The sequence below is a fragment of the Zootoca vivipara genome, chromosome 11 (assembly GCF_965207765.1).
Source record: "Zootoca vivipara chromosome 11, rZooViv2.hap1.1, whole genome shotgun sequence".
In the NCBI taxonomy this organism is placed as follows: Eukaryota; Metazoa; Chordata; class Lepidosauria; order Squamata; family Lacertidae; genus Zootoca; species Zootoca vivipara.
The window spans coordinates 37,528,416-37,544,081 of record NC_142594.1 but is presented as its reverse complement, the minus strand read 5'-3'; the positions used below and the strand labels follow the sequence as shown (position 1 = coordinate 37,544,081).

General features: G+C 44.0%; 1 protein-coding gene across 13 annotated transcripts in view; it reads right to left on the bottom strand.

Moving 5' to 3' along the window:
- KIAA1217 (KIAA1217 ortholog) overlaps positions 1-15,666 on the bottom strand; it is a 360,449-nt gene that overhangs the window by 192,655 nt on the left and 152,128 nt on the right. The gene's annotated exons all lie outside the window — the stretch shown is intronic.

Here is a 15,666-nt window from a genome sequence, read left to right as displayed (position 1 = left end):
AGGATCATTGCTTGTTTCACCCTAACAAACCATGTTCAGCAAGCCAACAGCAAAACACGGTTTAAGGCTAGCTAGCAATTGTGGTTTGCTAGGTAAAATACAGCATGAGCCATTGTTTAGATCAGGGGTGGCCAACTCCCAAGAGACTGCGATCTACTCACAGAATAAAAAAACCAGCAGTGATCTTTTTTTTAGGAAGGAGGCAGGCCTGTTTTTGGGGGGTTCGGGTCAAAGTTGTTGAGTTTTTTTTCAGGGAGAAGGTAAAATGTTGAGCTTTTTTTAGGGGAGCCACAGTTGTTCAGCTTCTTTGGGGGGAGCCAATGATTTACCAGTGATCTACTGCAGATGTCCAGTGATCTACCAGTAGATCACGATCTACCTGTTTGACATGCCTGGTTTAGATATACCAGTAATGAAAACCTATCCCTTTCCTGGTTTATTTACAGTATCTGTTCTTGCCAGAGGAAGCACAAGCCATGGCTTACTGGGTCCTCACAAACGGGTTGATGCCCAGAGATAAGCTCACACTTGCTTTGCTCTTTCCTGGCCTTTTAGCACAGTGCAGCAGAGCAGCTAAATTTAGCATGCTGTCAGAAACCAGGATTGTGGTTGAGATCGCTTCTTCTTTCACACCGTGATCTGCCTTATGGTTTGTCTTATGGTTACAGGTCATGGTTAAGGAGGACTGACCTTAACTGCAGTTCCCAGCTGGAATGGCACACTAACCTAAATCTTGGCTTTGCTGCTGTGCTGTGCACTCCCAGTAATCCATAGTATGGTTTACTGTGACATGAAAATGAGGCTAATATGGCTTATTAAGTCAAGAACTTTGGCTTATTGTTTTGTGCAAATGCCACCTGACTTTTAGGGTTGCTTGCCACGTGACCAGTTAAGAAACGCTCTGTCCTTCCCCTATGCATAGCAGCTTGCTATACAGAAAATCTACTGGTGAAAATGCCCATTGCATGATGACAACTAATAAGCATTACTGTCCACTAATCAGATCACACTGCAGTAAGAGAGAGACACAGAAACAGGTGCCGATAAAAATGTTGGCAACTCTACTACAGTTGAGTAAGTCAAACTTGCAGGATAAAATGTGTAGATTTGCTGGGAAATGAGCAAGGATGAGCTCAATGAGTTTATTCACACTTGCTTTGATATATGCTAATTGGCTTGCTTTAATGTTGTACTTATCTGTGGGCTTGGGAAACTTGGTTCATGGCCTAGGCAGGGGAGTTAGCCATGAGACTTGGATGCCTGCCCCCTGTGCCCTCATCGGCAGGTGGACTGACAGGAGGTTTTTGCCAAACTCACATATGCTGTCTTTTGTATGAATGAATGAATGTTTTCCTGGTTAAGACAACCTCTCACTGCTGCAGTGTCTGACCTGCGTCTGTAACAGCAGTGGGGTTTTACAGGTTGTGTTGTACGTTTGCCCCTTTCTTTAGCAAAGGAACTGGCCATTCTGGCATTTTAGACATCCTTCTTCGGTATCCCTGCATCAAACCGCACAGGCCCACCATTCACTAATCTACTCAAAGGTACATTGGCACCTGTTGAGCAGAAAGTATTGCAAAGCTGCTCAGGAGACAGAGGCGGAGGAAAGGGGGTGTCACCACTGAGGGGGGTGACAAAATGCCAGGAGGCACTCACCACGGGGCCTGCAGGGCACCCGAGCCACGTGTCTCTCCTGGGAGAGACGCGGTGGCTTGAGTGTGCGCAGGCTCTGCGCTGCCCAAACAGTTCACCTGCTGCCTCCCCCCCCCCCAGCTGTAGGGCAGCTGAGTGGGAGGAAGCAGGCAGACTCTGGAGGCCCCGCAGTGCACCCTGCTCCTATAGGCGGCTCACCCCGCCCCACCCCTGGGCGCGCCACCCCAGGCGCCCAAGCAGCTTTCTCCACCACTATCAGGAGAGAGTTCTTGGTTTTTGTATTGTTGTTGTTTAGTCGTTTAGTCGTGTCCGACTCTTCGTGACCCCATGGACCAGAGCACGCCAGGCACTCCTGCAGTTTGGTCAGACTCAAGTTGGTAGCTTCGAGAACACTGTCCAACCATCTCATCCTCTGTCGTCCCCTTCTCTTAGTGCCCTCAATCTTTCCCAACATCAGGGTCTTTTCCAGGGAGTCTTCTCTTCTCATGAGGTGGCCAAAGTATTGGAGCCTCTTCTTCAGGATCTGTCCTTCCAGTGAGCACTCGGGGCTGATTTCCTTCAGAATGGATAGGTTTGATCTTCTTGCAGTCCATGGGACTCTCAAGAGTCTCCTCCAGCACCTCTATAAATTTTGTATAGCACCTTTATAAACACTAACATCCCCCAGAATCATGTTCCATTATATTTTAAGAAAGCCTTACCCAATAAATGACTCGGTGATGGGAGCTGGAGTCCAAAAACATCTGGAGGGGCATGGGTTGGAGAAGGCTAGACACTTTCAAAGTCAAACGTATTATGTAACTCTTCCAAGAGCCCATTTGTCTGTGGAATGTTATCACCTGTTCAAACAGTTAAGCAGTAGAAAACACGGGATGCCCATTTCTAAGTTACGCAGGTACATTTTGCAGCTGTGCCCCACAAAGACCTTTTACAGGTGCTTCCACCCACCACTTCGAAACCAAGGAAGGCTATCTCTTGGAAACTCTCCTTGTTTGTGCATTCTTAAGGAAAGGGAGCCTTGTGCAGGAAAAGCATCTGGCAAATCCCAAGCAGAATTAAATTAAGGTTCATAATTGCAGCCTTTGTGAAATCTATAAAAGAAGACACTAAAAAGCATGCCAAGCAATAAGCTTGGAGAAAATTAGCTAGGCTGAGATACGAATTGGAAACTAAAATAGACAAAAATAGATAAATGAGTGCACTACTGCTACAATCTTGGCAGGCTTGCCGGATCATAAACCGGAGAAAGGAAGAGTTTTGGCAACAGAGCAATTCACTGAGGAGCTAAGTCACTTGTCCAGTGGAGCTGATTCCCAGGTAAATGTACATGGAACTGCAATGCAGGGAGGGAGAGTCCGGGGCAATCCAGAATTGCAGCGAAAAAAAAATGTTAACTGAATAATATCTGAGCAACTTGGCACAGTAGTACTGCTGCCCTCCTCTACTTTTCAAGTTTGAAAGGGGTCTTTGACTTCCACCTGTTCTGAAGTGACAGTGATGGGAAAGTTCTCAGCTCAGCTCAGAAGCGGCTCAACAATGATAAGTACCATCAAAGAAATGTCCATTCAAAAGACTGGGTTTTTCAAAAAAATTATTTTATTTGCTTGTACATTTTAGCACATGCACACTTCCTTTCTGGGATGCAAAACACTTTCTCACGTTGCTGCTTGAGAACTGTGGAGTGTGGATGTGGGGGGGGGCACACACACCATCAAATGCTCCCTATTCTTCCTGGTATGTTGTGTGTGGTGATGCCCCACCCCATGATCGGCTGTTGCTCCATATTTACTATGGGGGGGGGAGTATTTCATCAATCGACCCCAGTTTCATCAGGAGTTAAGAGGTTAAAGTAATCAACTTCTGAACACCCACCAACAGTAACTGCAGGCTCTGAGCACCTAGGCTGATTAATTCAGACCACACAGGCACAATATTGGCACATAAACTTGTAATAATCTCAATTTTCATTCCAAACAATAGGAAGAATTTCAGGGTCAGGGAGCTCTGCTGAGAATACTCCTGGGCATGATGGGCTGGTAAACTCTTATTCAAAGCTAGTGGGGATGTTTGGGGGGGGGGGCAAAATGCTATAGTTCTACGAAAGCAGAGAAGCAGAAAGCACCTGGCAGGAGTCCAAATTGAACATTGGTGAAGCTGGAAAAGGATGAGCTAAAGCAGCAACAACAAAAAGTGTTGCAATTGTAGGTAGTTGACTTGAGTTGCCAAAAAGCAAAGCTTTGGAATCATCCTTTCCTGCTGAAGGAAGAAGAATTATGGAGGGTCACCACACACATTACATAGCAACAAACCATTTTTTTGTTCTTTGCTACTAAGTGTACGCTCAAGCAGAGTGCTTTAACCAATCCTGAGACAAATTATGCCCATATGGAAGACACTCCATGTTTTTGGCCACATTCACACGTAGCACTACTCCAAATTGTGGCATAGCATGAATGTGCGAACCTACTGGCTCCTGGGGAGAACGCAGGGAGGTTTGTTCTTGGGTACAGATTATGGCTAAGGAGGAGAGAGCTCAAATATTAAGCCCAAATTGGGACGACATGCTAAGCCAAACCTTGGCTTTGCTGTCGTGCCATAATGAGCTAAAAAGACCAAGGAGGAGCAAAGCAAGTGTGAGCTGCTATCAGGGAGCCAGAATGTTTGCGTGGTCCTAGTAAGTCATACTTTGGCTTACCAGTATATGCGAACCATGCCTATGTTACATTCACATCGCACATTTTAGGTATTCACTTAATGCAGCTAAAATACCTAATATATGAAGAGAAGCCCCATGATATCAAAGACAAGGTGCAGGAACAAGATAAGTTTCACTGCATAACACTTTAATTTCCAGAGAAGCAGCTAGGCTAGTCTGTTGCAGCAAAACAAAGGCACCTTTTGTGGCACCTTAAAAAACCAGCAAATTTATTATGGTATAAGTCAGTGTTGGTAAAAATGCTGTTGGACTACAACTCCCATAATCCCTGATCATTGGCCATGCTTGCTAGGGTGGACTAGGGTTGAGTCCAACAGCATCTGGAGGGCCACAGGTTCCCTACCCTTGGTATATGTTTTCAGAGTCTACTTTACCAGATGCATGAAACGTTATTCATGACAGCTTGCCTTATGCCATAATAAATGTTGTTAGCTTTTAAGGTGCCACAAAACACTCCTGATTCTTTTTAACCTTCACTTAAAGAATCCTGAAGAATAAGTAAAAGATTTGGCCTCTTTTCCTTTTTTGGCATAGCACACATTCTGAAATCAAAGGTAAATGGAACAAGTCGGCAAGAAGAGCAAGAAAGAAATACCGGCCCTACCATTAGGCAGGGTGAAGCAGCCATCTTAGGTGGCAGCTGCTAGGATGATGGGGAGAGCAGTGCCCTATGGGGTGCCCTGAGCCACCTGAGCCAGCCTGCTTTCTCCCGCAGGTGTGGTGGGAGGGCATTATCCTGTTTGCCAGTGTTGAAGCAATATTCAACTACCAGTCGAATCAGCCTAAAGGGGCATGTGTGTGTGTGTGTGTCATCTTGTCCTTTGCCTCATGCATGTCTTGGGTTGGCCCTGGCAGCAATGAGAAAAATCTGCCCCTTCCCCAGATTTGGTAAAGCACCCTGAAGTCTAGTCCGCAGGGCTCCTCTGTGGTGACGGTACACTGAAAAGTGCTTTTCATGCTCTTCTGATTTTCTGTGTAAGTGCCAAACTGAGAGAGAGGAGACCTGGCATCTCAACAGGCAGGCCCTGTAGTACCATTGTGCCTGTAGCACTGGCAATTTTTCACTTTGAGTTCTACTCCCATTGTCTGAATCCTGTGGTCTTGGAAGGACAAAATAATTTGCTCTCTTTCATTGAGCCGGCTTCTCTTGTTCTCCTTGATGCCAGCAAGAGTCATCTGACTGAGTCATAAGAGATGTAAAATAATCCTGTTCTCATCTCTCCCTTCCACCCCCTCCATCTTTGGCTTCTCTTCAGCTTTCCAGAGGTTGTCTCACAAGAAACACCTTCTTCCTTTGTTGCATGATGAGAGGCAGAGAGCACAATTTTATTGTTTAAAAAAAACACCCCAGAATTTGAGATATAATAGTTAGTAGCACTTATTTCCTATATTTAAAAAATAATGTCCTGTGGCTTTTTTCCAGGGGTGGAGCAAAGAGATGCGCTTCCAGTGCTCCCATATTTCTCCCATGCATTTTCTCCCCTTCCAAAAGGTGTGTTGTGGTCATGTACCTGTTTTCTTCTAATGAACCCTTGATGCAAATACCTATTATTTCCCATTCTTCATCCTTTTTTTGTACGTGGCAAGTCCGGAATCCTTATCATGCAAATGTGTAATAATGACTCATCACATCACCAGTCAGCCCACTGCTGGGCATCATGGCAACTGAGAACCCAGACAAGGGACCTTGCTACACATCCGGGCCTTGCTATCAGCATTGGGTGAGGTGACACAGATGACCAGGCTACTCCTGGCTACTTTGGTTTATTTGGGTGCACCATCTGTGTGTGCAAATAAGCACTTTGAGTAGCTGGAACCAGCGGTGGGCAAGATGCTCCAGCAAAACCGAGATATTTAGGAGGAGGAATTTGCACCAGCTCCAATTTGCATGAATATAATCACCTGAGGGTCCTTCCATGTTTTACAGATTTGCGCTAATTCAAAATAACATTTTAACACCAGAAGGAAGGTAGCAGCCATCTTCTAAACAATAATCAGCCAAAGCTCAAAAGGTGCCAGAGATTTAGCTGACTCGGAGCATCTGCTTGTGTTTTCCTCTTTCTTTAACAGCTTCCAGTGTTCCTGTTTTGAAACCAGTCTTTCTCCAGTTGTGTAGGGCAAATGGGACAGTCTAAGCATAGGATGTGCATATATCAAGTGCATTTTAGATATCATAAAAATCAGCTCCTCGTTTATAGCAACGGCCTGAAAGCATTTTCACAGCGTAGCATCTGAAACTGGGAACAGCTGCATTTCCACTGGCAGAATGCTACCCGCAGAGCTTTGGTGAAACAAAACAATTCCTAGGCATCACAGGCAAGTCTGCTGATGGGTTGGTTTTCATTTCTAACTCACTGCTAACACTTATGAACTCATGACAGCCCCGAGCCAGCAAAGCAATGGATTCCATCGTTATGTCTGATTGCTTAATTTAACCACTTACTTACTTACTCACTCAGTCAGTCAGTCTCAAGATCTCATATATACAACCTGTTATTCGTACACATATTATAGGTGACAAAATTACTGCAAGCAGTGACAACTGGACCTTTTTAGTTTCTTTTTTTAAAATAGGCTAATAAGAGAGGGGGTGCTAGAGGTTTATAAAGTAAATAGAGAGAAGCTTCTCTCCTTCCCTCATAACCTGGGGTTATCCAATGAAGTTGAAAGCTGGGAAAGGCAACACCAATGAAATGAAGTACTGTACAGTCGTACCTTGGTTCTCGCATTTAATCCATTCCAGGAGTCCGTTCGATTCTCGAAACGGTTCAAAAACCAAGGCGCGGCTTCCAGTTGGCTGCAGGAGCTTCCTGCAGCCAATCGGAAGCCGCAGAAGCCACATCAGACATTCGGCTTCAAAAAAAGGTTCGCAAACCGGAACACTCACTTCTGGGTTTGCGATGTCTGGGGGCCGATTTATTTGACAACTAAGACATTCAACTACCAAGGTACAACTGTATTTCTTCACACACAGTGCATAGTGAACTATGGAATCAGCTTTCACAAGGTGTGGTGAAGGCCAAGACCATGTGCATATCTTTAAAGGGGAAATTAGACAAATTAATTATTATTTTAATTTATTACATTTTATATGCTGCCTTTCCTCAAGGTGATATACACAGTTTTCCATTCCCCTGTGAAGTACAGTAAGTCATTGGCCCAAGGTAAGCCAGTGAACTTTGTGGCCGAATGGTCATTCAAACCCTAGAGTCCAACATTCTATACTTTACAATACAATGGATGGCGATGAGTACAGTCATACCTCGGTTTAAGTACGCTTCGGTTTGAGTACTTTCAGTTTAAGTACTCCGCGTACCCGTCTGGAACGGATTAATCCACTTTCCATTACTTTCAACGGGAAAGTTCGCTTCAGGTTAAGTATGGACTTCCAGAACCAATTACACTCATACTTCGGGTTAAGTACACTTCAGGTTGAGTACTCCGCAGACCCGTCTGGAACGGATGAAGCCACTTTCCATTACTTTCAATGGGAAAGTTCGCTTCAGGTTAAGTACGCTTCAGGTTAAGTACTCCGTGGACCGTCTGGAACAGATTAACCCACTTTCCATTACTTCCAATGGGAAAGTTTGCTTCAGGTTAAGTACGCTTCAGTTTAAGTACTCCGTGGACCATCTGGAACGGATTAATCCACTTTCCATTACTTTCAATGGGAAAGTTCGCTTCAGTTTAAGTACGCTTCAGGTTAAGTACAGACTTCCGGAACCAATTGTGTACTTAAACTGAGGTACCACTGTAATGCCATAAAGAAGGCTGATCGCTGAAGAATTGATGCTTTTGAATTGTGGTGCTGGAGGAGACTCTTGAGAGTCCCATGGACTGCAAGAAGATCAAACCTATCCATTCTTAAGGAAATCAGCCCTGAGTGCTCCCTGGAAGGACAGATCGTGAAGCTGAGGCTCCAATACTTTGGCCACCTCATGAGAAGAGAAGAATCCTTGGAAAAGACCCTGATGTTGGGAAAGATTGAGGGCACTAGGAGAAGGGGACGTCAGAGGACAAGATGGTTGGACAGTGTTCTCGAAGCTACGAACATGAGTTTGACCAAACTGCGGGAGGCAGTGCAAGACAGGAGTGCCTGGCGTGCTATGGTCCATGGGGTCACGAAGAGTCGGACACGACTAAACGACTAAACAACAACAACAACCACTGTAATGCTATTGATGATGAATAGCCATGATGGCGACATACGAAGTCCAGTACAGTGGAACCTCGGTTTATGAATTTTCGGTTTATGAACACAATGGACCCATCTGGAACGGATTAATTCATTTTCCATTACTTTCAATGGGAAAGTTCGCTTCAGTTTATGAACGCTTCAGTTTATGAACAGACTTCCGGAACCAATTACACCCATGCTTCAGTTTATGAACGCTTCAGTTTAAGTACTCCGCGGACCCGTCTGGAACGGATTAATCCACTTTCCATTACTTTCAATGGGAAAGTTCGCTTCAGTTTATGAACGCTTCAGTTTATGAACAGACTTCCGGAACCAATTGTGTTCATAAACCGAGGTACCACTGTATTGGAGACAGCAGGTCTCTACATACAAGTTGCTGGAGAGAAAACACTGTGGAGGGCTGCTGCCTGCCTGTCCTGTTTGAGGACTTCCCATAGGCATTTCGTTGGCCATTATGGAAAACAGGACGTTGGACTAGATAGGCATTTGATATTCTCCAATGGGGCTCCATCTTACATTAGCTGCTTCATTAGATGCTAATTCCAACGGTCAAAGTGCTCACATGGCATTAGTGTGGCACAGCATTTGCTTTATTGCTATTTTCAACAGGAAGTTTTGCTACCACCTGTTTATAAGGAAGGATGGGTGGATAAAATATTAAACTTTCTGGACTCCCATCAACCTCAGTCAGCATGGCCACTCATCAGGGATGATGGAAGTTGTAGTCCAGCAACATCTGGAGGAGCAGGTTCCCCATCCCAGATTTGAAGGATTGCTTACTTTGGTGTGAGCATGCCCAGTAATTTAGATCTTCTTTTGACTCAACTCATGGGGTGATGATCTTAACAGGCATCATTGCTTCTCAAATGGAAATAACAGCTCAATTTAGACATCTGGATGGTGCACTATTTGAACGGAGAACTCTTTGATGGTGACCAGTTGCCAAACCGGAATCGGAAACCATCGTTTGGTTTGCAAGCTATGGTTCATGCTAACAATGGTTAGGAATGATGCCTCCACTGAGAAATCATAATTAGGGTTAATGTTTTCATCCCTGGGTGCTGCTGCACCACAGAAAAATGTAGAACAAGCAGTTGTCTGCATAATAGCTAAGGTTCAAAATGATGGTATGTGCAAATCATGGTTTGGTGTGATATCTGAATTGAAACAGCAAGCAGAAAACACATTTCAGTTTGTGTTTTTTCTGTTGAAAATCATAAACCTCCTAATTTATGTTTGAAATTTGGCACAAGCTTTCCAAAAGGTTAGAGTGAGAGGTGAATGTGAACTTTCTGCCCTCTCTGCCATCAAAGCAGAAAAATGTCACCAGTGATATAAATTCTGGACTTTTGACTAATCAATTTTCAACACACATCATATAGCATTACTTCGTTTCTTCGGTTCCACTCAAAAGCACTGCGTGCAGAATTCCTTGAGAAAATGAAAGCAGAAAATACGCAGGCACTTTGTCAGAAACAGCAGCTGATAAAAACAATGCGACAGCAACTGTGATCTTGCAGCCAAGACTTGGCCTGTTTTGACATATCTTGGTATTCCTTTGTCTGATAGCTTAAAATAAATGGACAAGCACTGTGGTTGATCATCAGTCAAGAAGTGAAATAAGCCTGGAATCCCAGAGCAGAACACTTCATTTCTGGGACCAAAAGAAAAAAAAAAGCAATTCCTTGGGTCATTGTAATTAAATCTGTTATTATCAACATTAAAACCAAATGGGCTGTTCTAATTAGGTCATTTGCTAGTTTTGTTGTTTTTAAATCACCTTTAATGGTATCTACAATTAATGATCAAGTAGGGCAAGCATTTTGATAGGAACTATAAAGGTGGCAATTAATTAATGCAATTTTATGATCAATGGTGGTCGATACTTGATATAAATGAAGACAAATAAAACAAGGCATCTTGGTATTACCACCCATGTTAAAACAGCTACCACAGTTAACACTAGAATACGGTAATACCTTTATTAGCACCAAGTAAAATGTTAAAAGCAGCGATGTTTTAGTTGGTCTAATACTTCTTCATTTTCCCCCTAACACATCAGCATAGCTACCTGCAACTTACGTGCATTTTGGAGACTACTGCTAAATTGTCTCAGTGTTGTTAACATTGCTGATAAATGTGCCATGATCAGGCCATCCATATTAAGACAATAACATAGTTTACACTGTAGTTTTCTGGACAACCGAGTCATGGAATTATAAGAGCTAGGCTGTGTGTACACGGCTGTACATTGAAAGCACACTTAAAAGCACATTTCACCCTCAAAAGAATCCTGGGAACTGTAATTCACCCCTCGCAGAGCTACAATTCCAAGCTCCCTTAGCAAACTCCAGTTCCCAGGATTCTTTTGGGGGGGGTGCTTTAAATGTGTGGTGTATACACAGTCGTACTCTCATTAATTAAGCCCTTTTCACATTGCAGTTGCCACATTTGGAATTAAATGCTCTTTAAATTGTACCAGGTTAATTTGATTGCCCAGCAGCCTTAATATATGCCAGAATATCTGAACTAACAAGACATGTTTACGTCAAACAGAAGGATAGTTTCTGTGACCGTGGAACTCCCCATCATAGGATGTGACAGTGGCCTGGCCTACACAGGCAGCTGCAGAATGAGATGCCAGACTCCTGAGATGTTAGACCGGAATGTCCCAATTCAGACTGCAGGTGGGGTGTGCACACTATTTTTGAACGCCCCTCATTTCCCCCCCCCTTCAAACTCCCAGCATTTAACAAAGCAGCACATTATTCTGTTCCATTCACCTGTTTGGTGTGCTACATTTCTGCTTGCATTTAGCGCCGATCATGGGCCAGCAGATGGCTGAGAATGTTTTACAATTACACGGGCCAAAGCTATGCTAAGTTCTGCTTTTGCCAGACATGAACTTAATCATTGCACACCGTAGGGATTTGGTGGGGCCGGGGAGTGACCTTTTGCTGCATAGCACATCCTTTTACTCTTGGCAACTAAAGAAAGCAGAAAGCTGAAGCCAATGAAAAAAAGCTCTTCCCAGGTGGAAAACAAGTATGGAGGAGGATGCTCAGGCTAGGACCGCCAGCATTTTCCCATTGCTTCAACTATCGGCTAAGAAATCTCACATGCAGGAATGGAAATTCATTTTAAAATCCAACCAGTGGTGCAATTCTTTCCTACGGTATTCACATTTTGAAGCACTGGGCTGTCAATCTTTCTTCAGAGGCCCATGGGCAGATCTGCAAACTAGAGAGAAACTGTTGTAGGCAGACAGGGGATTCTGGAAGGAAGCCCACAAGTCTGCATGTAGGGAACAGCCAAATAAACCTTGTTATCTACTAAGCATCGCCTGAGTCCCAGTTCTTCTTTCTAAGAGTTCCAGACCTCTGAGTACATCAATCACTTGGGTGAAGCAATCCAAAGGACACCGTAGTGGAAATAAGTAACAACTATGAATTTTTAAGAGGAAAACAGTTTCAGACTACATCCTTCTAGTTAGCGAAGCAGTCAAATTCCTGACTGGAAAGTCAAACTGGCTTCTGTTTGGGAAGCATTGTTTCTCATTCCTCAGCCTGCATGAACTCCACCTACTCAAAGACTACGGCATTGTTGACCTTCCACCCACTTGTAAACACACAAACTTCATGATTTCTCCCACACTCCATACCTTTTGGTAAACTTCCAAAAGAAAAAGGAAAAAGAATGACTCTTTGATCCTCCCCACACTGTACTGATGCCATAATTAAACTGTCTGATTAGGGAGAAAGCAACCACAGATTACAATGAATGTACTCATATCCTGTTCAAATTTACATCGCCTCTTGCTTTTCAATCACGAACTTGTACCTGTTGTAACCAAACAGTCTTGGCTTTTAGGACAATGCTAGTCCTTGGAATTCATTCTGTTCTGCTCCTATCCAGTATTAACACGCAGACTCTGTCATCTCTACAGGGCTTTTATTGTTCAGGTTGTGTCACAATCCTTCAGCTCCATCTGGTACGCAGGCTGAGTCCCTACCTGCCCACGGACTGTCTCGCCAGAGTGGTGCATGCTCTAGTTATCTCTCGCTTGGACTACTGCAATGCGCTCTACGTGGGGCAGAAGGTGACCCGGAAACTACAACTAACCCAGAATGCGGCAGCTAGACTGGTGATGGGAGCGGCCGCCGAGACCACATAACACCGGTCCTGAAAGACCTACATTGGCTCCCAGTACGTTTCTTAGCACAATTCAAAGTGTTGGTGCTGACCTTTAAAGCCCTAAACGGCCTCGGTCCAGTATACCTGAAGGAGCGTCTCCACCCCCATCGTTCTGCCCGGACACTGAGGTCCAGCGCCGAGGGTCTTCTGGCAGTTCCCTCGCTACGAGAAGCCAAGTTACAGGGAACCAGGCAGAGGGCCTTCTCGGTAGTGGCACCCACCCTGTGGAATGCCCTCCCACCAGAGGTCAAAGAGAACAACAATTACCAGACCTTTAGAAGGCATCTCAATGCAGCCCTGTTTAGGGAAGCTTTTAATGTTTGATTTCTGTATTTTAATGTTTTGTTGGAAGCCGCCCAGAGTGGCTGGGGGAACCCGGCCAGATGGGCGGGGTATAAATAATAAATTATTATTATTATTATTATTATTATTATTATTATTATTATTATTATTCTATACCCTTCACAGGAACACTGACAGCTAACATGATGAGAAGCACGTTGTGGTGGTTAGTGTTAAGGCGATATATCATCAGCTAAACATCACAATATACTGATATATCACAAAGTGTTAAATAAGGGTGGCGCTATGTAGAGGCACTGGCTGGCTTCGCGGTTTTCTTCACATTGTGATTTTTGCATAACACACTCTCACACACATCATGATTCACAATATATTGCCAGGTCAAAAACGATGCAACTGATATACAGTAGACTTCAAACCGGTTTTGGACGATATATCGATATATTGCCCAGCCCTAGTTAGTGTGTCAAGCTAGGACTGGGGAGACACAGCTTCAAATCCCAATTCTGCCAGGAAACCAAATGGGTCAGTCTTGGGTCAGTCGCTATATCTCAACCTAACCTCCTTCATAGGACTGTTGAGTGGAATAAAATGGGGCAGGGAGTCTTAAGCTTCTTGGAAGGAAGGTGGGATACAAATAAAACAAAGAATAGTATTTGTGCTTTGCAGAGCTGCAGGTTCCCTCACATAAAAAAATATTTAAGGGCTGAAAGAAAGCCTCCTGGCTGTGTTCCATGTTACAAAGAAACAGGAATATGTCACTTGTTGTTTTGTAGTCTGTCTTTCTGCGTAATACCCAAATCATCTATATGGGTTGCCATTGAGCTCCTATGCATGGCCTTTGGAAGGAGTTACAATGCACATCTGTTTCCATTGGATGTAAAGTGCGTATTCCATTAAAAAGCAAGTGGAAAAGATATATTGAACCCCCAGGCATTACTGTAGGGCACAGAGGTTTAAATGGAAGTAGAAATGAAATAGACAAGAACTTTGAAAAATCAGACTTTGAAATCATTCCCAATCCTGCTATGGTTTAAATGCATTCAGAAGTGTTCATCTATTATACATGGTATTCTCCCTTTCACCCCATGTGTAACACAGAGAAGTGCCATAAAACTATTTAAATCCCATCATTCTATAGCACCTGAAGCAGAACATCCCACTGAGCAGGGGAAATGAAAGTATTTTTAGACTCCTCTCTATAAACAGTGAGGATATCCTGAATATAGATGTATCTATTTAACAGCACCTATTCCGCAAGTGCATGACACTACAGTAGGCGCAAGCAATAAAACAGATACACCAATTTGTCTAGAGAAGATGCCCATTTCCCAGTGAAAAATTATATTATAGCTAAACCAAGATACAGAATGGTATGTCTTGTTCCTTGATGAATTGTAGTTCATAAATTCAATCCTGAATAAATCCCATTCTGTAATGCTAGCAGGAGGCAGCATCAGAAGACCCAAGGAGCTATAAAGTTACCAAACCCTGACCATTACATACTAATTATCTTAGAGGATGCTTTTCAGACACTTCCCGTTCAAAACCCACAAAGTCAGAAGGACAATACAGTCCAGCTTTTTGTGGCCTACTTGCAGGTGTTTGATGAGTGCTGCACAACTACGGAAATGGAGGCATGATGTGACTCATCAATAGCACTTCTTAATCGTTGCATCGAGGGGAAACCCAGGCGCAATACAACTAGAGAGTTGCAAAATTGTTTAGTAAATTAATGCAGCTAATTGCTGGCTTCTCTGTAGAAAGTCTCTGTGGATTGCTCAGAGCCTACCGTATTGGCCCGAATATAAGCCGTACTTTTCACTCCAAATTCTGACACCGAACAGTTAAAGTGCGGCTCATATACATGACCTTCCCTTTCCCCCAACGTGGGGGGAAACAGTGTGCAGCCTGCTTGCCACTCCCAAGCCTCCCCGGAGCCTTCATGGGAAATGGAAGGCCACCAGTAAAGCAGCATGGCTCCCCCCCAACAGCTCAGAAGGGCGGGGCAACGGCACACAGCTCGCTCCCAAGCCTCCCCCGAGCCACTGGAAAGAAGGGGGAAGAGGGGAAGGCCGCCAGCAAAGCAGTGCAGCTCCCCCCCCCCCAGGAAGCAGCCTGGGTATTGCCTTTTTTTCTTTTCCCTCCTTCAATTTTAAAGGTGCGGCTTGATAAAGGTGTGAGTCTTATATTCGAGCCAATACGGTATTTTGCACCTGAGTTTAAGGGCTCATTCTGATACATGGTGGTCATATGAAGTGATTGATCCTACTAGCACATTACAAGGAAATGTTAAAAGGGCAGACTAGACAATTTACTGGGGTAATAAGGTGTGCAGCATCCACTTGAGATCCAGCTCATGGCAATACGACCGGAAACGTTATTTGCCACTACTACTTTTTAGAATAGCTTTTCCACAGTTATGTGTGAGTGGAATATCTATGACGAGCCAAAGATTCATTGGAATGGAGTCAAATATTCCATTGTTGCAAATGAGTGTATTTTTAGTCCCTTTGTAGGCCTCGGCAGTGCAAACTTCCCATAGATTTTTACTTAGGTTCAGACCAATTTCCACTTAATCTCAGAGGTGTTGTCAGGAGCG